General features: G+C 42.9%; 1 protein-coding gene across 1 annotated transcript in view; it reads right to left on the bottom strand.

The window, feature by feature from the left end:
* Positions 1 to 25,847, bottom strand: part of arhgap35a (Rho GTPase activating protein 35a) — a 67,731-nt gene that overhangs the window by 26,156 nt on the left and 15,728 nt on the right. The gene's annotated exons all lie outside the window — the stretch shown is intronic.

Here is a 25,847-nt window from a genome sequence, read left to right as displayed (position 1 = left end):
ATGTGTATACCGTCACAACTGCACTGCTCGCAATGGAGCCTTCCACATTTCACCCGCATGTTCGCTTTGACTTGATATGTGTTTTGGCTTATTAATTGATATCTAACAGTATAGTCTTCTCACTGGCAGCAGCAGCAGAATAAAGTTGTGTAGGTTTTTCCGCTATCACAGAAAATAGACATATGAATGTGCACACACACACACACCACCACTTTGAAAACAGGAACACTAAGCTCCCTGCACCCCAAATGAAAGAGACACACAGGAAGATGAAAGAGATAAGTGTTCCAGAGCTAAAGTTACTAATTGGCCAACTAGGGAAAGCCATCTGCATTTTAAAAGGCTGCACTGCCTGTTGGCTGACTCGTCTCTATCAAAAAGATGATGTCCTATGTTCCTCACCAAATAGCACACTGCTAACAGATAATAGTTGGCTGTTGAGCCCTAAATAATAAACATATTTACCTACAGGAGTTTCAACAATTTGGTGTGCTGTCAAGAAATAGCCCTTTCCCCCAAGAGGACACATATAGATTTATTTGACCAGTTTCAATATAATTTATTACATTAGTGATAAATATACCTAAATATATATTAACGAGAGAGAAGATGGGGGTGTGTGAGATGATGGATTTATGGAATGGCGCTGTTTGACAGCATATTTTCTGAGGAACAAAAACCTCCTGATTCGGTAAGACAGCCAGCATACAGACTTGCAGTACGAGACCGTCCCCTCCACGTCAAAACTGGCGTTAATATAGTAAAACAGACATTAAAACCACTATCAATTATGAAAAGCTCTTTTGACAGAGACCACAAAAGCAGAAAAAACATCACTGCTGCTGAATTGAGTTTGTCAAACAACAGAAGACAGTGGCTGCGCAAAGATGAACTTCAAAGTCCGACACTGCTTCACCAGGGGGGACGACAATAAAATAGAAACATATTACACTGGAACACGCTGTGGATAAAAATCAACCCCACAACTAACAAATTATCAAAAACTGCATGCATAGTATATGCCTGTGTCTTGTTTCTGAGTACAACTAATCAACGTTCAAAGCTGACAGTTAGAGCAAAGCCTTGAAACATTGAGTCTAAAGCAAATTCCAATAAGATTATAAATTAACACTACAGAGGCAAGACCTCCTTAGTGCTTCACCAGGTGTAAAACCAAGTGGCAGCAGAAAAAAGGGAATCAATATCAAAAAGAATGTCTTGTGTTTGTAGAGGAAACTTGCATGAAAAATGTATCAGGGTGCACACAGACCCAGTCCCTGCAGTTATAAGGTGCGGTGTGCTCAGCTAGACTTGCTGGTCGATGCATGCAAATAGGTATGCGGCCTGAGGATTATGGTTAATTCAAGGTCTTCTCTTTCTGGACTCTCCTGTCAGTATTTTCACAGTAAATGTGTGTTTTAACTGCATCGTCTGTAAATAGTTTAGGCAGTGCTGTAAATACCGCCTTGACTGGATGAGAAGAACTGCAGGTTTGGAATCTAAAGAGCTCAAGTCAGCAGGTTAAAAGTGCACCTGTGTCCTGACCTCGTCATGTTCACATTACAGCGCAGACGGCCTCAACTGCAATCAGCCACAGGAAAAAACATGACCTGCTGCCCTTGGATATGGTCCACTGGCTAAACAGAACATGCACCCAGCCTGCTAATCATCATTTTTTTAATGTATCGCATCTGCATGATCCTCTCCTGAGCTACTCAGCGACCACATTCACAGACATAAAACTGAAAGGTTACATTCCAAATACATTAAATATGAAGTCCACTGATAATCAGTAATGGTTCCTTATCATCTGCTGTCATTTTAATTTACTGCTAATGCAATTATGTGTGGCAGATGTCCCTTACTGCATACTAAACTTTGTCCAACGTTTTCGTTTGGAGGTCAAAATGGATTTCAGGTGGGATTGTGAGCTCAGCCATTGCAAAGGTTGCTGCGGACTGTATCTCTGTGGAGCGAACTGTTGAGACATGCTTGAAATAGCTGCCCACCGAGCTGACAGAGGGTGTTACATTAACAGATAAGTATGAAAGCCATGGAATAGACCCACATCAGCACAAATGACCTATATGAGATCACACTTGCATGACGCACGCACGCACGCACGCACACACAAATATATATATATATAGAGCCTCCGATTTTATCCTATCTATCTTGTTGATCACTGTGTTATGTGTGAAATAGGTCATGTTCGTGACCAGTTGTGAGAGTGTCTGGATTAAATAAAGTCGAGCACTCGCAAAGTCCCTCTGGTGCAAGAGGCTCAACACTCACACAGATGCATTGCTAGCATCTGCTTCAATTACCCCACCTATATTTTCTTTCTGAGAATGTTCATACGTGTGCACTGTGTATATGAATCTACAAGCTCATACACATTTAGTGACACTCAACTAACACAGTACTGCAGTAGAGAGTGGATTAGGATTGTGTGTATGTCACAAAGGGCTGTAGGACTTTTGCAATAACCTCAAAGGGAATGGCGAACAAAGGAGACATTGCACTTATCTGTTTTTCTGCTCTGTCCCATAGTGACATGTCAGTGCAGGAAGCTAAGAATTCAAACATAAGTGATGTAGGGATGCAATGGTTTAGAACACAGCAGAAGATGACAATGGAGGAAAATAAAACGCCTCATGAGACCGGCTGATGTACCCAAACTGAGACACATATGTGACATTACAAGCACACATTTCAGCTCATTTCAACAGCCTGTCTACCAGCAGTCTAAGTGCAGCATTTCATACACAATAGATCTAGTCATTTAGGGAATACATTTCCTCTTTACGCAGACCTATAAAGACACCACTGCCTGTGCTCTAGCTTTGGTGCAGCAGTCCAGTTGCAGTCTCCCAGTTTGCCCTGAGGCATGGTGTCTGCTGCGCATGTCCAGCCACATACCATTGTCTCGAGGCCGAAGGCTGTTTAGGGCTGAGGCAGAGATAGCTTAGGGCCTGCGTTGCATCTGCCTCTGACCCTGAAACATGAGGGTAAGCAGAAAAGGAGAAGGAGAGAGAAAGGGAGGAGGTGAAGGAGATGCAGGAAGGAGTGGAAGGCACTGGGGGAGGAGACAGGGGGGGTGGGAAGTTAGTGCAAACTGAGAGAATGGGGGTATTTAGAAGAATGGGTATGAGGGGAAGGGGAGAGAGGTCAGTGGCCTGGGTCATGTGAGCTGCACATTGCAATCCCCTCAGGCAAGAGGGCCAGGGCGTGGTGAGGCCTGGATGAGTTGGCCTGATGAAAAGATAGGATGCATGTGTAGGGCAAAGGAGTGCAGCCTGAAGCTAACGCTGGGGTGGCAGTGCGTGAAGTTCATCATAACACGTGCTACAAAGGGCAGCAGGGAAGAGGCTGTGTTCACTGGCCATGAAGAGAGAGACCATGTAGCTTTCACGCGGTGGCTGCATTCCTTTCATTACAAAGTTAAGAAGAGTTAGCAAGGGAGCATTGCCCACGAGTTTAAAGTAACTGTCAGTCAGGCCTGTTTTGATATGCCCCCATAAAATCCTTATTGCTTTGAAACCGGAGCCTAACTGAAGAGTGCATTCGGACTGACACAATATGAATATAATAGCGAATAATACAGAAGTTTTCCTAATATAAGATGGAGCACATATCCATTAATCCATTACACCGCTTATACTTTGAGGGTCACAGGGGGAGCTAGAGTCGATCCTTGCTGACATTGGGCAAGCAGCAGGGAAACACCCTACACAGGTTACCAGCGTATCACAGGGCCAGTATACAGAGACAAACAACCATTCACACTCAAATTCACTTTACAACAAGTATGTCTCAGGGAAGAAGCGGGAGTACTCAGAGAAAAACCCATGGAGACACAGAGAGATACAAACTCGACAAAGAAAGACCCCTGCCAAACCTCTAACTTTCTTGCTGTGAGTAAACAGTGATAACCCACCCCCACTTTTGAAATGTTCTTTGTAGTTTTCTTTGTCAAAAGTATCAAATATTTCTTACTGACTGACAAAGTTCCTACTGAAAACTGCTAAACGAGAATAAACAAGCTTGCTTGCACCGTTCCCCAGCAAGCGCTCTGGTTGTATAATATTATACACTCAGGAAGGCTGGGAGTTGACAGAAACAAAGGTCATGAAATAGTCATGAAAGAGTGTGATGGTGATGGTGATGATGATGATGACAGAAAGGCAACAGGGAAAATCTCTCTCCCCCTGTTCACTAAGATACAAGACAGAGTGGCCACCCTATTGCTTCAGACCAGAAAAATGTCTTCCCTCTCTTTATCACTCCTTCGGCCATATGTAAATCTACAGCTAGTTGTGCGTCCTCTTAGCTCTTTTGTCTCTCTCAGCTTTGACCTGCAACATCGTTTGTTCCGTCAAACGGCATCTCCATCACTCGCTCCCACGCTCCTCTTCCCTCCCATATTCACACCCTCTCTGGAGACGTGTTGTCCATTAGTAAGAAACTGGGGTTGTGGGCAGAGGACTGACGTGTGGGTGGGTGGACTCAGTCCTTACACTGACCCCACTTCCTGATGAGATGTGCTCTCTCCATGGACAAGGGTTTTAAAGGATGAATACAGAGAGTAAAGAGGGTGTGGGTGCTGATAAAAATGGGTCCAAAACAACAAAATGCTAATTAACAGTGCATAACCAGAGACGCAAACATAAACTTTAACAATGACTTAAATGTACAATATGTTACTTCGGCCGCTTTACTCATATTGCACAGCAAACGCCAATGAATAACTGTGAACCATTACGACTGACCAATACAAACAGTGAAAGGACTGGCTGACTGACTTGTAGTGTGTTTTTCCTTTGTTATCTGTTGGAGTTATAGCAGAGATGGACACAGCCACGGATAAAGCAGACATGACGCATTTCACACATGAACAAAACATATACATAGATCATGTCGTTTTTTGGACATTTTAATATAGAATTGTTACATGTTATAACTTTAAACATGTATTCATATGTAAGTGGGTGCACACACCACATCTAACATACTGAAGTGCTCCGTGGTTCAGTGTATCTTCTAAAACACAAGTCATTTGTCTCTTTCACGAGGGCAGCACATCTCTCACCAAACAGGAAATATAAATTTCCTTGCCGTTTCCAGCCACTGTATGTGAGCAGACACCGGCAGAAAACATAAACACTGCAATCAAACCATCGCTAATGTGTTTCACATGCGGCCAGGCACACAAAAAATACACAAAACACACTGCCAAAACCACACAAGCAAATCCAATAATAAATTATTCTTACGAGAAGAAAACACAAGAGATTAGGACAGTCTGAATCAATCCACCTACATTTACCGTAAAACACGATTTTGGAAATCTCATCATAACACACAAAACTCACCAACTGCTGTTGCAGAAGTAGTCTTTGTTATCAGAGTTTCACTCAAACCAATTAAATCCCTTGTCCGTTGACCCCATTGTCTATTTGAATTTTTATAGACGTAAAACCCATTTGGTTAAATTCTGCATGTCAGCGGTAGCACCCACATTCATCTAATGAACAACTCCAATTTGTACAATATCAAATTATTAATACTTAGTCAGTCGCTTCAATTATAACCTGAAAGTGTCGGTGCTGCAGCAGAGCAAAGACGTCTGATCATGTGCTGACCGGAGGAGAGACGACCGACACGGTTCAGGGTTTGGTGTCAAAGTGAATGGTACGGATTTATCCTGAAGCCCAAAAGGGAACCGGATGACGTTAATGAGGTAATTGGCAAATGTTGTCTGATGAAGGCTGCAGCATCTGGAGGGAATTCACTCTCTCACTCACACACACACACACACACACACACACACACACACACACACACACACACACACACACACACACACACACACACACACACACACACACACACACACACACACACACACACACACACACACACACACACACACACCTTGAAGTGCACCACAACAGTGAAGCCTGACCGCAGCAAAGTCTAAAGAAAAAGATCTGAGTAAGCGCTCTGTTGATATTAAACCATCAAATGTCTTTTCTTAGCACCCCTTTTACTGACATGCATTTATATTAATGCGGCAACAACACATCCATCACATATCCAGATCCTGATCCAGGAAGAACTGGTCACTTATGACACTGTGGATTAGCTGCGGCTATTTGCATATTTCTATTTTGAAGATCACAAGTGGCGCTGCCTGTGCATTAGCATGATCCGATGGGGTGGTGATGTATCCACATGAAAAAAACACATACGACGCAAATAACAAATCCCCCACTGCTGTTTTATCACAATTTACATACTGACTCACGCGCACATGCACTGCTGACAGAAAGACACATATTTAACACAGGCATTAGGTAAATTATGCTACATCTTCTACTACTGCACAACTTTACCTACAATACCCACTACTCAGTCCACATTTATCGCTATATATTTTGAGTATTATATCATTATTAGTATTATCATTTTCATTAGTTGTAATATTATATCAATGACAACTAAAATGTAACGTTGCTGCCGGCTCTCAGCTTCACGTTCACTTCCTCCCTCCACCTTGCACTGCGGAGATAGAGGGCTAGCTGCTAATAGACCCCCTGAGGAGAGAAGCAAATGGGCAGACAGAGGGAGGAAGGATGCAGGATAAGAGCAGAAAAAAAAGGGCACAAGCAGGACAAAGACGTAAACAAAAACTCAACAATTGAGAATGTACAATATCAGTCTAAGAATAAGACAGAAGGAAGAGGGCAGAGGAGGCTATATACAGTGTAATTTGAAATTCAAGACTGTAACTGAACACTTCAAGACAGAGGAGGGAGCAAAGTTTAAGTCCGATAAAGAAGTGATCTTGAAAGACTGGACAGTCTATTTAGGGAGTGGAAGGAGAGAGAGCAGGGAGGGCAGGAGAGGGAGTGTGTCACTGCGGTTTAACCTCTTCAACTGCAGCAGAAGGCCTCACTGATAGCACAGCTAAATATACTGTGCTGGAAACATGGACAATGACAGCTATAAATTTGACCGGCGACCACATGAATCCGCTCACACGCGCACAAATACGAATGCAAATACTCACAGCGCGGTGCCTTTGCCACTGAAAAGGTCACTTCTTTGCAAAGCTGACAACGAGTGAGTGAAAAGTGAGAGGCCACGGTGTGTCTCTGTGACCTTCACATACCTCTGCTTAGATGTTTTAATTTTACTCAACTTAAATTGTTTATCAAGCAAACACTAAAAACATTCTCTGATTTATGTTTTTCAAAATGTGTCGAGTTGCTGCTTCTTTTTATGTGACTGTAATTTCAATATATCTCCTGCGTTTTGACTGTTGGTCAGACGAAAAATCTGGCTTTTCGAAAAATTAACCTTGGGCTTTAGAAACTTGTGACAAATATTTCTTACTATTCAGTCTCTTCCTCCACTCTCTCTCCCCATTTCGCGTGTACTATCTTGTCAATTAAAGCTAAATGACCAACCGATGCATTGTTTTTTTACTTGACAATAATTCCTAAGATATCATTATCAACCACTTAGGACAAAGAAATGTAATGTGATGGATGATATTTTACTGTTTAACCATATAATGTATTATAAACAACTATAAATAAAAAGAAAAAACTAATACTAAATATATAGGACTTGAATTAAGATGATAAACATGTAAACATTAATGCACATCCTTTCTGCGTTGTTTCTTCAATAAGATTAACGTTTTCATAGCTTCTCATATCTGGACATGATCAGGCTCACACCAGTCGATATTGTCAGCCAACCGATAAATCAGTCAGGCTCTTGTGAAAATCATCTTTAGTTGCAGAAAAGCTGGATGCTTTGCGCCTGGACTGACAGAGGATATGGGAACCGAACACCAAGATCTGTGCATTCTCGACACACACTGTTGTACATGGAAACATTTGCTCCTGAAAGTCCCTGTTCAACAGGCTACACAACAACATGGACATCAACAACTGTTGCTTTACATGCAAGGTCAGACAAACAGACAAGCCTGTGTTTTCTCTTTGGCACAGAAGCTCATGTGTGGGCCTCGACTCTGCCTCCCTCTTAATTCCCTCTGCCAGAACTGCCTCGCTCCTCGTTTCTTTCACTGCCTCTGGCCCTTGTCTGATTCTCCCAATATTTCCCTCCTTGCTCCCCCTCAGCTGTCTCCTCCTGCAGTAGTACCTAACCTCGCAGGCCAGCCCCTGTCAGAGTAGCAGACTGTCTGCTGGTGATGTTACACGCACACATCTGATCCGCGTTCCCCCGCCAGAAGGCTTGTCAGCATCAGCACAACTGTGTGCACACACTCCGACATCCAATACAGTTGTCCTGTCCTCCAAGCCAAGCAGCCCAAACAAACAGCTACAACACAGACAGATTTAGACTGTACGCAAATGTGTCCAATACACTCAACGGGACAGGGTATTAAATGCAGATGGGCCCGCACACACACACACACACACACACACACACACACACACACACACACACACAGGTTATATATGACAGCATTTTGCTTCCTCTTTGTTAAGTAAGAGAGGGGGGAGGTCGCTGGGTCTTACAGCCAGCTGCTAATCTTCCACCTGAAGGAGCCGCCAATTGTATCGGCTAGTGTAACTAGTTTGGCATAAAGTGTGTGTGTGTGTGTGTGTGTGTGTGTGTGTGTGTGTGTGTGTGTGTGTGTGTGTGTGTGTGTGTGTGTGTGTGTGTGTGTGTGTGTGTGTGTGTGTGTGTGTGTGTGTGTGTGTGTGTGTAACAGTCATCTTTCAATACCAGGGGCCAGATATCATTTGAAGAATATATTTGCCTAGTTTTTCTAGCAAAACAAAAATTCTACATTTGTCTTTGTCAAAATATATATGTCCACGTCTTGGTGCATTAGCGTAAATGGGAAATTGCATCCAGTGCATCCTCTCTGTTTACAAATGAAATCAGACATGAGTGCAGGAATGATTGCCTCAATAAAAGAGCCCTGAAACCACAGAAGGGATTGTTGAAGGAGTAGAAGAACTGGACAGTTGCAGAACAGAAGTCTGTCCTCTTTAGGTGCCATAGATGACTCTCACCTCTGGGTAAAAAGGCTTAATATAGTCAGGAAGTATCTTGATAAAACAAATATTGCATCTCTACGTGTCTTAGATTTCCAATAACTCGACTCAGTGACTCACATTTATTCAAAGCCACAATTACCCTCAGAAGGAAAAGTATCCACATAAAATAAGATGATTCGTGAGCGACAGATCAACTGCAAACATTACCTTTAATTTAAGTGTCATTATTAACCCATTTTCAGTGGAGCGCTCATCCTTGGCTGTAGAGTGAGTTCCTAATAGATGTGCAGGGTGTGTTTTCCAGATGGTGAACGGAACGGGAAAGCTGTGCACGCTCTCGGATAATGCTGCCGCCACTACAGCTTCGGTTTTATCACTTTATCAACTGCTGTGAAGATTCTAACTGCCAGACTAAACTCTCGGCACAGTCTTGATTGCAACAACTGCTTGATTGCAGCTACCCAGTGTCCATTGTTTAGCCTAACTAAGACAAGGTTTCCACTGTGCAGCGTATGGGCTGCATTCACCTGTGTCAATTTCACCCCCTGCATCCTGTTTTAGCTGGGTAGTGGAAGGATAGGGTGGAAAGACCAGTGCAAAATGGCTACTGCTGCAGCGGGGAGGTTACATATCAAAATCTAAATTGGCAAATTATACGCAGCCATATTTTGAGATGCATATGGTGCCCCAGTAGCTGGTAAAGGTTTTTGTTTAGCCTCACTACACTCCCAAAACAAAAAAAAACACGATTAGGCATAATTAGCCAGTCTTTATCTTAGGTGTATATTGTTATATATTAAATAGAGAGACATTAATAAATTGCAGCACCCTCTGAAAATCATCAGACAGAATCGACTAAAAACACTGGATTCAGAAATGTGTAGCAGCCATGACTTTAACACCTGAATATTTTCCCTCTGAAGTTTAAGCATTTTTTTTTCTTGACTCAGAATATGAAGATAATGCTGCTTAACTCCCTCCATCTGGACTTGTAACCTGCAGCCTCTGTATATAATCAGGCGTTATGATCTCTACAGGGAGATCTTACATTAACCAGGGATGAACCAAACTGTTACTAGGTGACAGATGGTCTTTACACACATACACACACAAAAACGGCTGTCATATACACCTACACCATATGCGCCCAAAGTAGATACGGCACGTTCATATCTCACAGGTACACATGCCCTCTAACTCGCCTCCTCACAGCTTGAATTGAAGAAGTTCAAACAAATTGTGTTTTTTTAAAAAGTATTTTTTTCCACCACCCTCTTCTCTGCCAAGATAAATGTTCATGCACTGCTGATTCTTGAGGCCAATTAAATCTGAAAATGACAGAAATGAAGGAACATGGATTGGCCAAAAGGGAAATGCAAGATAATATAAACCAATTTTTTGCAGAATACTGGAAAGTGTAAGATCAGAAACATAAAGCGCTGGCTGTGAAATCGGCGGGCGCCAGCAGCTACGGTAGATCACTGCAAGGCTGTGAATGTCACGCTGTGTGCTGTCTGTTCTTGTCATGTTCTCATGTGTGGTGTCTAAGTGCTAATGGGCTGGACCGGGCCGCAGCATCCTCATAGCATCATCGCACCCTGCCAGTAGCGCAAGAAGACAAACTAGTCAATAGGTGCCACTTTCACTTGCATCTCAAGTCAATCTTCTTAATCCTTCCCAGCTCGGTGGAAGGCTAATAAAGCAGGCAGCAGTAATAAAAAGGTACACGTCTGGACACTGCACTTGCCAACTGGTTCTGACAGCCTCTCTGATAGTTTCAGACACAAGCCAGATTCAAACAATAGCTGCAGACACAACAGCCCACTAAAATTGTTCTGCAATTATTTTTTTCATTGAACTGGACATTTTGTTCCCGCAAACTGATCGACTAAACTTGTAATGGTGGTGAAGAACACCTTGTTATAATAAAATTGATTTGGAAAACTACAAAATGCTTTCTGAAGGCTTGTATTGTTTGTAGACACCAGGACAAAGCTGTATTTTTCATTTTGAGAAGAAATTATTTTTCCATCGATAAATGCAACCTTTCAAAAACTTGGATGCCCCTAACTTTTAAAGACATGCGAAATAAAACTAGACAAAGGAACAAAAGCCTGTTGCCTGTGGATGTATTGCGAGGGACAGACACGCGTGTGTGTGTGGAATCATAATTGAGGCAATAAACCCCCCCGTTCAGACCTGATATTAACATCTGTCCTGAGTGATCCACACAGGTTTGAACGCATCCAAACACGTCCTCAATGGGTCCTGAGATCTGATCACTCAGGCCACATTCAGAGGGGGTCACATTCTTTGCACTGTGTGAATGCAAATGCGACCTGGGCCACATATGGACCACCTACTCAGCTGACGTCCTCTGACCCGCTACAGTTTCATAATGAACCAAACTTATTTTTACACTCTCTGCGTTTGTGGTCACCGCCACAATATTATAACTAACCACCACATAAGGATTGATACTTTCCGAAAATCAGCCCCTACCGACTCACACACATAAACATCATCATCAGACTCGTCTGTAACCTCAGACTGGGTTAAAACAACATGTGATTAATTGTATAAAGAGTGGGGAAGTAAGATCCTATCACAAGTGGTCACGTGACACATTCAGGACGCATTTTCATACCAGGTGTGATCAGACAAAGTTACCGCTGTCCACTTGTGATCAGATCTCTCAGGACGGTTGTACATACTGTACCAGGTCTGAGCAGGGCTGAAGAGTTTTCATCAACGTGAGGTGAGTAGGGGAAGGAGAGAGTTAGCTTTGGGGGAGGAGAGGAGGTGGTTAACACAAGCAGCTTCTGGTAAGTGCTTAGCACTTGCGGTTGGCTAATGGTACACAGACAGGGCTACTTTACGATCGCTCATCTGCACTTCTTGCTGCCACCATGACAAGCCTCAACATGAAAGAAATAAGCCCCTCTTAAAAGGATAGACAACCACTTTCCCTGCTCCTTTGCCCTTTATCTTCCCCGCAGTCGTCTCCCACTGCACTTCAGATTCCTGTCATTTTACTCTTTCACTTTTTGCTCGATCTGTCATAATGTCAACCACTCATACTGCTCGCCATCTAAGAGCACAGTAGCATCATACTACATGTCCTAGGAGCAGGATAACCTTACGAAGGGAGACAAGTGCTTGACAAACAAACACTAAATTACCCACGGAGGGAGCTAAAAGAAAGGTAACACAGCGCGCCATAACAACGGATGACACAAGGGGGAGGGACAAAACTGAAGAGCCTCAGAATGAAGTGGAAGACCGCTGCCAGAAACGGGTGAGTCACGGCCGAGAGAGAAAAAAAAGCTAATGATACAATTGAAAACACCTGAACCTGCCACAGTGTCAATTAAAGATAATGACTTTTTACTCGTTGCCACAGAAACCAACTGTTGGCACAAAGGCAGATGGCTGCAGAGACCCCCCCCCGCCCCTCCTCATCCTCTACCACTTTCAGTTTTTTTTCAATAGCTTCACTCTCTTTCTGCCCTCCCACGAGCAACACCAAAGTGCAATTCATGCAGGGGCAATAGAGAGCCAAACAAATAAACCATTTCCATGCTTTAATAACTCTGAACTAAAATACCCCCGGCTTTGTCTCTATGGTGACAAAATATCAGATTTGAGTTCAGAGGTGAATGAGTGAGATGGAAAAGTGGCGAGTTAGGCCAACTACGGAAAGTCTCCTGCGGTCTAACGGAGCTCACAAGCTGTAGCACAGCATCTATATGTAAACACGTCACCTTTTAGCACTGCGCTAGCAGTTCTCGTGTGTGCACATGTGGGAGTGTCACCTCTGAGCTCCTTCTACAGTCTGAGTGGAGGAGGCTGACAGGCTCTAGGGCAGCTAGTCCAGGGGTTATAGGGGTTATGCTTGGTCATCCATTTTAAATCAGTCTCCAGACAGACACTAGAGCGCCATTACAGCTCAAGACTTTGCTGCTCTGAGCGGATCTGCCTGCAGCTGCAGCAGTATTAGGGGCCAAGGCCGAGCTCTGCCTGCGGAGGCTCACTTACTGCAGCCGTCTCCACTGTCCAGTTGGTTCTTCCTATACATAGCAGTGGTCTGATATTAGCAAAGTGTGTAAAAACACAGGGGCCAGGGTATTGTGTAATTGCTGTGTTATTCTAGTAAAGACATTGCAATACTGTATTCGGGGTTATCACACTTACAAGATTTATGTTACCACAATAAGTCTAAATGTAGTAATATGATTTGTCCATGAGCAGCACACCGAGAGCACTAAGTGGAAGAAAATGACTAAAAGATGGATGACATGACAGCTCTCAAGAATATCCTATCCTATTTTTGTACAGGGTAGATGTGTTGACCATGTTAATGAAGTTATTGATGGAAGACGACATAATTACACTTTTTCAATGCAGAGGACACATTGCCACTGTCCACATTGTCATTACTTTGTGCTGAGGCTAAAATATCTGTTTTGAACGGAACAACATGTGAGACCTAAATGTATAACTACAGCATTAGGGCTCATGAAGCTAATGCACCCAGTGAGCTGCAGAGACTATATATAATTTACATGTCAGTAACAAATTTTGAATGTGTCAGTGGGACTATTTTTTTGAACTTTGAACAGAGTCAGGCTAACTGCTTCCCCATGCTACCATTCTTTATGCTAATCTGAGCGAATGGCCCTCTGGCTCCAGCTCCATAGTTAGGGTGGGGTATCAATCTTCTCTCTGCAAGAAAGCAAATAAGGGTAATTTTCGAAATGTCAAGCTATTGATTTAATACTGCATATATTGTATATTTCTTCCTGGCCTAGCAAATGTTGGCCCCTCCAAGAGACCTTTGCCTGTGTTGAGAGTGGCAGTTAGAGGCAATGAGCTGGCTAGAAGTCAGGAACTGTTACGAAAGGTTGCAGAGATTTGCAAACTATAAGAGTAGTGTGTAGCTATACTCTGCAACGCTGTAAACACTGATATAGTCATATAGAAAGAAAAAAAAAATCAATCTTGACCTCTGTTGACCTTATCCTCCTCCTTGTTTCTTAAAGTTACACATGTGCTATGTTATGTATTTATTATGATTATTATTCCTCAAACTCGTTTCTAAGTTCTGTTCCCTCTCTAGGCCCGAAGGAAGAAAAGTCTCAGGAAAAGGCAGGGGGTGAGAATTACATCATTCTTTCTGCTTAAACAGGAAAGGAACCAGGTTGGATTTTATTGCCGTTCTTCTGGCTCCGATCCAAGTGTTAACCCCCCACCTCCCATGACACACACACACACACACACACACACACACACACACACACACACACACACACACACACACACACACACACACACACACACACACACACACACACACACACACACACACACACACACACACACACACACACAAAGTAATGATGCCAAAACTCCTCCACCCATCCCGGTTTCTCCCTCTGATTGGCACTGTTGCTCCACACTACATCATATCCCAGGGTTCCCATGTGAGCCAACTGGCCAATCACGTTACCTGATATGGTTCCATATTCTCCAGGAAGGCAGAATAAGGATATCAGGATGAAAAACTGTGCTGGAATTCATGCTGCGTTTTAGTCTGATATTCCCTCTCTTATTAAAAAATACACTGCTTAAACCAAACTTACGTTTTGTGCTTCATTACGGTATTTTAAGCCCCTATGTAGCATTTATAATAGGGTTTGGCTGATGGATGATGCCATCGTTAATCAACAATAACCGACAGCCCAGACTATAACTGTAGAGTCTACTATAACGTAGAAAAATATATTTATTACTTGTTTAGGATTTCCCCAAAAGCTTTACTTCCCTCTCCACTGATCAAAGGTAACTGCGCAGAAGCACAGATGCAGGTAATGAGCTCAGGACGAAAGGAAGTGAAAGGACAAAACTGTAGGGTTTGGGTTTTTCGACAGCACCAAGTTTCAAAACTTATGGGGTAAATGTAGTTTGCAATGCACACGTTGCTTTCTGTCGAATCCCAAAGTTATCTGTGAACTTTTTCAGGCAATGGTCTGCACTTTTGGGGGTACTAGAAAATATTTTATTTAACTCTTCGCTGTCAGCAAGTGCGTAATCATGGTGGAATTGTCATATAATATTAATATTATAAGTCTTGACCTCACTTTGTTAGGTTCCTAGTGTGTTATGAGTTGGTGGTGCCATTTTAATAGAATATAATAGAATTGAACTGTTGATGAATGCATTAATAAGGATTTAAATGAGTCATTATGACTTCTGAAAAGTAGGTTATTGTGTGCTTTAGTTTTTTTGTATTGTATGTTCCAAAATGAAGTCATGAACAGGAATACAAATTAATCCTGTTTGCATGGTTGTGATGACGCCACATGAGACTATGAGCTTTCATGACTTGGAGAAATGAAAGCAAATATATTCCTGTCAAAACTTTCCACTTTTCAGCCCTGGACCAGTTTTACTGCAGCCTGTGCACTTGAGTGTTTCAGATGCAGCACCACTCGCTCTTCCTGCTGACGTCATCTTAGATAACGCTCACCTCACAAAGACACAGAAATACACACACACACGGCTGGCCGTACCATCCTTAAGCCTTTCTAATCCCTGATCTCAGACAAAGGAGGGGTCTCACACACGCTACCTGTCTCCCCCCTGAAGATGCAAGACCGTCTACTGACGAGCCGCAGGCTAAGGTCATTACTGTGATTTTGGTGTGAAGGTAAAGAGGGATTATTTTACCCGCGTCCACTCAACACACATCAGGGGACTAAAGGTTCTCTCTTTTGTGTTTATCCCTCGCTCTTTTTCTAACAAATCTCTCCAGCTCACGTTTCTCCTTTTTCTTTTTCCTCTCCTGTCTCCATGGGGATTTGAGCAGAGAGGAAGAGGTTGAAGGAGGGAGTAGAGGAGCTATGAGCCAGTCAACAAGTTTTTTTTTATATCAAGAGATAAAGGAAGTATGTGAGAGCTGTGTGTGCTCAACAGGCACAGTGACCAGATGACCTTGAGTGGACTCTTTCATAGAAAGCCAATGTATATAGCAGGGGGGACACGACTAAACATTTAAACAAGATACAATCTTGGAAGGGTGGGGGGACCGGAAAGAAAGGAATAAACGAATTAAAGCCAGATAAAGCCGTGTTCCCATTGCACTCTGGAGACTCGCTGCCATGGTAGTGGAAAGGGTAGTGAGGAAGAGAAGGCACTTGGAACGAAAGAAAGGGAAAGTGGTGAGCCGAGGCACAAAATAAAACAGTTTACTACAGCTATTCACAACTTTATAAGAGAAAAAAGTTATTTTAGATTTGTCAGTACAGCAGCCACTTTTCAATTTACACACCAAATTGATTTAAGGCAATGTACCCAGATATTGGCGTCCAATAACCTTTAAAATCCTTCAGTGGCTGTGGCACATGGTGATAGCAGCAGACTGCTCCTGGCTCCCATCCCACAATCCACTCTGATGTTTAGGTTTTCAAGTGAGGCTCTTGCCTCAATAGAAACAACCTATGATAGAGGCTTAATCAAATTCCTGGCACAATCGGGAAGCATGATAATGAATGGTCAGAATTAAACGAGAAGGATTCCAAGACAAATGATGCACAGAGGAGGGGCGAGAACAATTTAAACACAAGCTGACATTGCTCAGAATAGTAAATATTGCCCTGTTAAAAATAAATCTACTGTTCATCCTCGACTGCCTATTAAACCCTATCCCTTCATCTCCCCATTAACTGGTCTGTCAGGCTTGTCTGTTTGCTGGGCTGCTCTACACAATGACATGTTTACCTCCACTCAGATTCCCATTTAGATCCCTGAAGAAGCAGAAGGAGGTGAGAGCAGGTAGGTGTGTGTGTGTGTGTGTGTGTGTGTGTGTGTGTGTGTGTGTGTGTGTGTGTGTGTGTGTGTGTGTGTGTGTGTGTGTGCCTGCATGTGTGTGTCCGACAATAAAGGCTTGCTGTAATTTTGCTATCAACACGTGTCTGTTAATGGTTTTCAAAGTAAACAGTGGTAAACATTGGAGTGGGTTGGTTTAGTCTAAATCCTGTGCCAGAATATTATCACTAAGAATAAAATAAGCTAAGATGAATAAGGTCATAAAAACAACAGTGGTTTAATGGAGTAAGATGACAAGTATCCTGCTTGCAGTGTGTATAGGTGTGACAGAAGCACACAGGCTTCAATCAAACCATGCAAATTACCTGGCGCCACATTAAATCAAGCAAACCCCCCCTTGCTCCAATGACCAGTACAAATCCAAGGGCAGTAAGAGGATGTTGAGGGACCTGGAGCATAGTGAGGCCTTACAGCATAAGCACACTAAATCTGGGGATTGGATGTTGCAGGGATGCAGTGGTGCAGTGCAAAGCCAGCGAGTCATCCCTGTTGCGTATTTGGTCATGTTTGATAGGCTTTTTCAGACACGAAGTGTGGATAATGCCTGGAAAATTGGGTTCGGGCATATTATGGAGTTTACCATTCAATTATGAAGAGTGCAGCAGGACAATGTCCAGGTCAGATGCATTCACACAGCAGGAAAATCTCCAGAACATTCAGACGAGGGGCGGTGCCTTGGTGGAACACGAAGGAGGCAGGACATGAGATTCCCCGGCGTAAATTCATGTATTTTTGTTAACAGCAAAAATCTAAAATCTCCCCGTCTTTCCAAATGTCACCTCTTTTTCCTCCTGATATGATAGTATTCTTTTAATTAGTTAGGTTTTTTTCAGTTTTGCATCCACCGTGTGTTGGAAACACAACATACCAACTCACTTGCTGGGATTTCATGCTGTATTCTCATATGGGCTCAATTGGACATTTTACGGACATTTTACTAGAATGCTGGCAAGAAAATTGAACATAACGCATTAAGTGCCATATAACCAAAAAGCTGTGACATCTGTTTCATAGAATCCAAAATCAAACTTTTGGGGTCTACACTGGTCAGTAACATCTCCATTATAACAAGACAGAAGGTCAATGTGTTTCTGAGATCGGTTGGAAAAGTCTGAAAGCCGATCTCGTGTATCTACAGTGATAAGAGTCTAACTGACCTGGAAGAACATTTAAAACATTCCCACCACAACTACACACTCAGAATGATGCCTCCCAGACGGTAAAACAAAGCATTAATGTGCAGACATGCTATACTCTCATCGACTCTCCTGGAAATTAGGCCAGATTATCGGAACACAGTTTCCTGTATAGCACCGTTGGTATATGGCTCGGCATCCAATGTCAGTGACATTACAGACAGCTGTCTATATTCCATACAATACAAAATGAATTCAACAGCTCTGACCAGACTACCTTATAGCAGAGAAAAAGTCAACGCAATCAATACAGGAACATATCACTTATAGGGCATTTTCACACCTTAAAGTCTGGAGCAAGGTTCGTGTGATTGTTACATTGTTTACATTTGATCCAATTTGTTGTGGCTTCACATTGGAATTTAGGGAGCGCACTAACATTTGACATACATACGTCCTGTTGTCACCTACGCGGGCTGTGTCTACATACTTGACATTGATAGGTTTGCAGACGGGTGTGTATCTGACATCTGTGTGTATTCAATTCTGCTTTTGTTTTCACTAACTTTTGTGAATTAAGTGCATAGAATAAATTTGTCTTTCTGTTTGAATGGATAAAATGAATGAACCAGTTCACTCTGTTACTTCTGTCGCCACTGTAATATTATTATGGTAATACCACCAGCAATAAGAACGTCCTCGTTGTTCAAACATTATATCGTCAGAGGACTACAAGCAATCCTACGAGCCACTTCCGCTTCTTATTTCTTCTTCTGTTGTTTGATGCTCTCTCAACTTCTAGCAATTGGTCCAAAAGTCCCAACTATCCAAAAGCAAATGAATAAGCCATGATTCAGTTTGATCTGAGACCCACTTTTTTAGTCAGGGTCAATTTTGGTCTGTTAGTCCACGCTTTGCTCAAGACACCTTTCACACTTTTTGCTGAAAAGCCCATAGTTCCACATCAAACAAGGTATAGTGAAAGTGCCCTTAGAAGACAATCCAATACCTTCTTATACCCCAGAATGACCTGCTTCCACATCCACTGAACAACGCAAATCCAAAATCCTATTCATCTGTATAAACCACAGAACTTAAGAGGAATTTAATTCTCTACTCTCCATGAATAAGTATGTGTGTGTGTGATGTGGTGCCTGTGTGTGTAGTACGTATACTCTCCATGTCTTCTAAGAGAGGTCCCAGTGGGACCAGTATCCATGTATAGACCAGCAAGAAAGAAAAAAAAGAGCCCTCCACATTCAGCTATGGGTTTCCTCATATCACACACTATCAGTAAACCATACAGCCGGTCTACTGGAAGGCAAATTTATGCACACACATCACCGTATCATGAATGTGTCTGCAGGCAAATTATTCTGCTTCTGCTTTGACAGCATTTTCTCAGAGCCCTCGACTCACACACTGACACATCTCCATGCAGACACAGGAGACATCCTCTCCTGCTGGCTGAAAGCCAAAGACACACACACTCACATAATTATCCATGCGAGGTGTGTGTGGTGCAATCACACGTGACTGACACACACACACACACACACACACACACACACACACACACACACACACACACACACACACACACACACACACACACACACACACACACACACACACACACACACACACACACACACACACACACACACACACACACACGTCTGCATTTTGAAGACAAGGATGTGGAGGTTTACACAAGGTTTATGAATGTGGTTCGAAGATCCTACGTGTTGACATGATGTTCATACACGTGTATGGCACATGAACATCATAACTGACCAAGATTTTTTTAATTCAAGCCACACACACACACACACACACACACCAAACATGCAGCACTTGTGGTATAATAGGAGAACATGCAGCATAAAGACAGCACAAAGAGCTGGACCTGACTGGTGACAACACTCCCATTCATCACCATGCCCCTGGAGACTCTACATCCCTTCACAGTGACAGCAGTCAGCAGAGCACACACACACAGACACACACATGCACGCACGCACAGTAGCGTTACCAAGAGCACAAACGCACAGCACAACAGCCCATGTCAGCATCACCAGCAATCGAAAAGGGTTACTTGTTCTTGTGTTTGTGCCTTCGTGTGTATGTGTGTGTTAGTGTGAATGTGTGTGTGCTTGCACGCTCTCGTATCCACATATATTATTCATCTGCATGCGAGCACATGAACGAAGAGTCTCTGGTAGGAGAGATAAAGGGCTTCTTTATTTCAGTCTTTCGCTCGTGTGTGAATGAATGTGTGCATGTGTGTTCTCTTCCAATCATCTATTAAAAAGACCATTGGTAAAAGGGAGGACTGGAAACGTATAGAGCTCCACTAAAGGAAGCAAACATTTCTAGGACAATGAAAAATAAAGAGGATGAGGCAGAAAAGAAGGATCAATTATCGGATAGAGAAATAAGAGAAAGTGACAAAAGAAATGCAATGAATGAGGGACTGAGGCTCGTAGATGGCAAAGGAGGAGCTTGGGGGGACTTGCTGTTGTCATATTTTCATTTTAGTGCGCAACCTTGAATTTACCAAGAGAACATTTGCAGAATTCAGACACATAAAGTGCCAGAAAACATTACAGATCCGCCCTCCTATTCCAGCCCACAGTACTCAGCATTCATCCACCCCATCAGCACTAACAAGCCAACACTGTCAACGCTCACAGTGGGCTTTATTCCATCGACAACGCAGTCTGCTTCCACAAAACCAAACATACACGCTGGCACAGGCATACAGAATTACACACATAAAAACATTGCAAGAAGAAAAAACCCAGAGAGAACAAAAATCATTCTTTTTCATATTGAAATGAAAAGCCAAATTTTCTGGGCTCTCTCATCCTTCTCCATCTCTCTGTGCCTAGATAAAACACAGAGTCTAGTCATCAGATGGGCAGCAGACAGAGGATGGGATGAACACGCTTCAGAAAGCAGGAGAGGGTTTTTGTTTAAAGCTGTATTGTAGGTGTGGAGGAGCATTCCCATGATTTCAACTGCATGTATTCATATCTGCATGAGAAGAGGGATTAAAGCCTAGTTTCATCCAGGGACCTGCATGGACAATGCAGCAGGTCTGAAGGAGTCATTGATTTTATATTGAAAGATTGCAACTTTTAAATCACAAGATCTGCGATTGTAATTATAAAATGGCACAATTAGAAGCATCTTAACAAGCTGATGTAATCGAAAGTTTGAGCCAACAACTGTTGATTTCAGCGGCGATAATGACAATTGTTATTGGCAAATTCCCTCAGCTGTAGCTAATGAATGCTAATGAAGTTAGCCTATGATAAACCGTTTTTTAAACTCATTTAAAGGCTCCCTGTTTTGCTGCATGCATCTTTACTGGGTTGTTGAGAAAATAAGAACTGTGTGATTTTGATGTAGAAAACATCAAGAGAAGGGGAATAGTATTTGTAATAGACCAGCGGAGTGTTTTAACATTTAATTGGTCTGAAATCAAAGACATATCCCCACTTCCTCCCATTGTCCAAAAATGAAGCCAAAATATCCCTGACACGGGGTGCAGCCATCTTGAGAATTTGCCAGAGTTTGCGCAATAGTGATCGTGGTGTGGAGCCGCTATATCAAGGTCTCATAGAAACACATGCTCGACCAATCGCTAGTATGTCTCAGCTGTCAATCATGATGCTCCACCCCAATTTTATAGCATCAAATAACTAGCTAACACCAAACTTACTGATGAGAACTACCTAAAATGACAGAAGCCATCATTGAGAAAATTCATTGAAGGTTTATTTTGTTTTGTCCATGTCCCAGACACTAACATGCAGGATACAGGGACCTAAACTGCTTCCAGCTGTGAGAGGGTGATCAAGATTATTTGGCTTCACTTTTTCAGAGTTGTCTTTTGTCCATCTTTATGTACAGTCTATGTGTAAGACAGGAAGATAGCTGCTAGCTAGACAGCTGTTGGGTGTAATTGGCCGACAGCTGGAGGAGAGAGCTGTCGGGTTGTATTTAAGAAGATCCAGTTTTTTAGGCTTTTCAGTTTAAAGATTTAAAGCTATGAAGCAGCTAGCTCGCCCTGTCAAGTCAAAGAAATCAACGTTAAAGCAGCTACAGTGCCGAGCTGTTAACTGTAGCAGTGGGTGTAACCTGTTATTATCATAACTGGCGAACTGCGCCGCTTGAAAATATCCACATTACTGAAAAATGTTTACATGTGTTACTTGATTATGTTCATGTTCAAAACAAGACAGGTTTATGGTGATGTGACTGACTGGTGATCTGGTTTCTTTAGCAACCACACCCACAACCTACAGGAGCTGCAGTATGACTGTGAGAGCAATCAATGTGTCTCCTAAAGGAACTCTATGGCCCTGGTCCCAGAGGTTTACAACAGAACTACATTTTGTGTATGTATGTGCAGACACTGGAGGAGAAACTACTGCACAGAGCTTCTATATTTTACGAGAAAACCTATTAAAGCCCATCATGCATGTATTAAAGTGGTGCAGTGCAGGGATTCAGGGATTTGTAGTGTCTGAGTATTAACATGTTTCCAGCTCAAAATCTCAGGCTGCTATCTCGTGGACTGAAACAAAAGAGGGTAGTAACTGTGTGTATGCAGTTCCATAGGCAGAAAGACGCACACACACGTAAGTGCACACACAAATACCCACAATAGAAAGTCGGTCAATGAATGGGAGGGGGCCGGCAGACTAGCAGGTGCTGTGTTGGTGGAAGATATTGCTTCTGTCCACCTCAGCGTTTCTAAACACTCACAGTTATCTTTCCTCTCTACAGGAGGAGGTCATTTCTTTTCACTTTTTTCCTGTGCATCATCGTCCTCTCCTGAATTCTGCTTTCCCCTTCTTGGTCCTGCCGCTTTCTCCCGTCTCATTTATCTTCTCCCCACCTATCCTTTTATATCCTTTCTCATTTTCCATTTTTTCCACTGCGTTCTCCTGCTTTTTTCCTTTTCCACTCCACCCTTCTCCCATCCATCCCCTCCTTCCTCGCCGTCTCCTGCGCTCTCAGCGGAACAGTCCATTCAGCAACAAAACAAAGCTGCCTACAGCATCACACACTGGCTAATCAAGCGAGACCAGAATGCAGCAGCCCTTAGATCCACTAAACAGCACCACGATACTGGGCAGCGCTGGGACTCCGGTACAGCGGGGGGGAGAGGAAGAGGTTTGTCACGTAAGGATGAGAGGCAGCGGGAGACATATGCACATGACAATATTACCTGATAAGTGTTTGCGGCTGATAAGAGCCAAAAGTAATTTTCATACCAAAGCTGCAGGATGTGTTTAGATGTGCCTCACCTAAATGAATGTAAATATGTACTATCAAGCAAAACATAGTTAAAGCAATGAGTTGGACAGTACAAAAGGATAAAAGGTAAAGGCGAGGCAGACAGGAGGGCTGGAGGAGGGCATGGAGGGGAGGCAGAAAGATAATGGGGTGAAGAAAATTCCCTGACAGACCATCACTAGTGAGGAATCGCATTCATGACGATGATGAAACCCAACAATGGTCCGTTGCAATCTCCTCCTGGACTGAGGATGAGCGTTTTACAAGCCAGCAATGCCAGCCACTCCTCTGCGAAGGAAAGTAACTGCTGTTCGGCTTCAGGGAAAATTCAAAACATGACAAAGAAAGCTGGTCCTGCAAGATGCAGAGATAGGAGAGATATGTAAACACAGCACAGCAACAAGAGAGGGGGCAACATCAAGAGCTGGGATGCGAACAAAGCATTACTGTAAGCTGGCAAAAAGTTGAAATCACTCATCCACCTATACGGATAAATATTCATACACATGGTCAGTGCACAGATTGATCTCATGGAGGGATTAGAGGACAGGAGTGTGTTGGTGACATGACAAACTTGTCCTCTTCGTACTGCAGTAGGAAGAGTGAGGGCCTGAGAACAAGGGCGGGGAAGAGGGTGGAAGCAGAGTGTTAAACTACAGCACATTCTGCCAAATATCTTGCGATAACACTCACCACTTCCCCCTGGTTCCTAGTCTGGCTTCAACCTTTTGATTTTTGATCATGGTGAGCCATTAGTGCCAAAACCTCAGCCGCCATTATAGTGTTTTCTTTGTTTATTTGATGTGCCTTACTGTTTGAGGAACTTAATCACATAACTGAGTTTAGATGTGGAAGTTTCCAATAGGCACATGCCACGTGAAAGTATGACACAATGAAATATCTAAAGCTCGCCATAACCTTAAATAGAATAAGCACGATTTGGAGTTGTATCATGTTGTCCAGTATCGAGAGAGTAGACGTTTTTAAATCGCAGTTTCGGTCTTGGTTTCTGAATCTTTACAGCCCTATTGTATGATCATTGTACACAAATATTTATACATATTCATCACCGTGCGACTAAAGTCTATTTCGAGTTCCAAGTTTGCAATTTGAATAAACTGTCAAACTACCCTTCTCATCTTGATTGTGAATGTTGTCCTCAACAGGTATGTCGAAAACCAGGTTAACATAAAGAGAACGCATACAGAGCTTAAATAGAACAGTAATCTTGCCTGTTTCCTTGTTAGATGACAAACCAATGAAAACTACAAAATAACAACCCCCCCCGTCGAGACAGTATTGCATTAACCCCCATCAAAGCACAAATAGCCATTATTAGACTAAAATTTTTGTGAGATTTGAAAAAGCAATTTATAAAACATGTGCTTTAGACCTTTAATATGTTGATTTAACATTGGGCAGAGCAAGGCAAGCTGTTTCCTTGTTTCTACTTTCAAGCTAAGCTAATTGTCCGTTTCATGTTTAAGGGACACGTGTGAGTGGCATTGATCTCTTCATCTTTTCTCCGATGAAAGCTAATAAGCATATTTCCCACAATATCAAAGTGTGCAGGGAAAAGTTAAATCCTAAATTTTCTAAATGAGTTTCATTTTGGATTACCGATTTTCTGAGGGTGGTGATAATAGCTTCAGGGGTTTGAGGGTTGTAATGCAGGCAGGACAGAAGGTTTGGGAGTGATGGAGGGATGGAAGGGATATCGGTGGTATGACAGGGAAGAAGACATGGGAGAGTGTGCTGTGAGGAGGAGAGAGTGTGATGGCAGGTAGCAGAGAGGAGAGCGTGTAGTGATGAGACGGAGAGGTGCATGAGATGGTGTGGAGTAGAGGAGAGTGTGATGGCAGGATGGGATTTGAGTCTTTTAACTTCATTAGTTCTGCCTCAGTCTGGGGTCTGTAGATTATGTCTAATTAAGCAGCTTAACACGGCTTAAAAAGCACCACACAGAAAGCACAAGAGCCTTATCTGTCAACCTGCTCAAACGATTCTCCGCTTCTGCTTTTCTTCCCGTGGCAGACGAACATAAATTCCCTTTGCATGGCCTTTATGCAAGAGAGATTAGAGGCTCTGACATTGGCGCGAGCTGGATAGCTAGCAGCCGCAGCGATAGCGGTGTGGGCTGTGGAGGGAGAGCCTGTGTGGCAAGCGGTGGCGGAGGCAGAGGGGGCGGCAGATGCTTCCTTTCAGACTGCAGGGGGAGAGAGTCAATAAAGAAGGGTGGGGCTCAACACAAGTTCTACTGTTCTTCTAATCATTATTGGTACACCGGCAAAAACTAGACCATACAGTCTGATCATTATCAGAGTGTAACAAGACGCCACCAACCAGTGAAGCTCAAGTAATGCTCTAAAATTAAAGGTGATTAGTTGCTCAACAGCTGTATGAGCCAAAGAGGATCAATATTCCCTCCAAAATTCTGAGAGGGTTAATAGACAAAGCAGTG

The sequence above is a fragment of the Hippoglossus stenolepis genome, chromosome 4, assembly GCF_022539355.2.
Source record: "Hippoglossus stenolepis isolate QCI-W04-F060 chromosome 4, HSTE1.2, whole genome shotgun sequence".
Classification (NCBI taxonomy): Eukaryota; Metazoa; Chordata; class Actinopteri; order Pleuronectiformes; family Pleuronectidae; genus Hippoglossus; species Hippoglossus stenolepis.
Note: the sequence above shows the minus strand (reverse complement) of the source record. Positions and strands in the feature narration are given on the sequence as shown.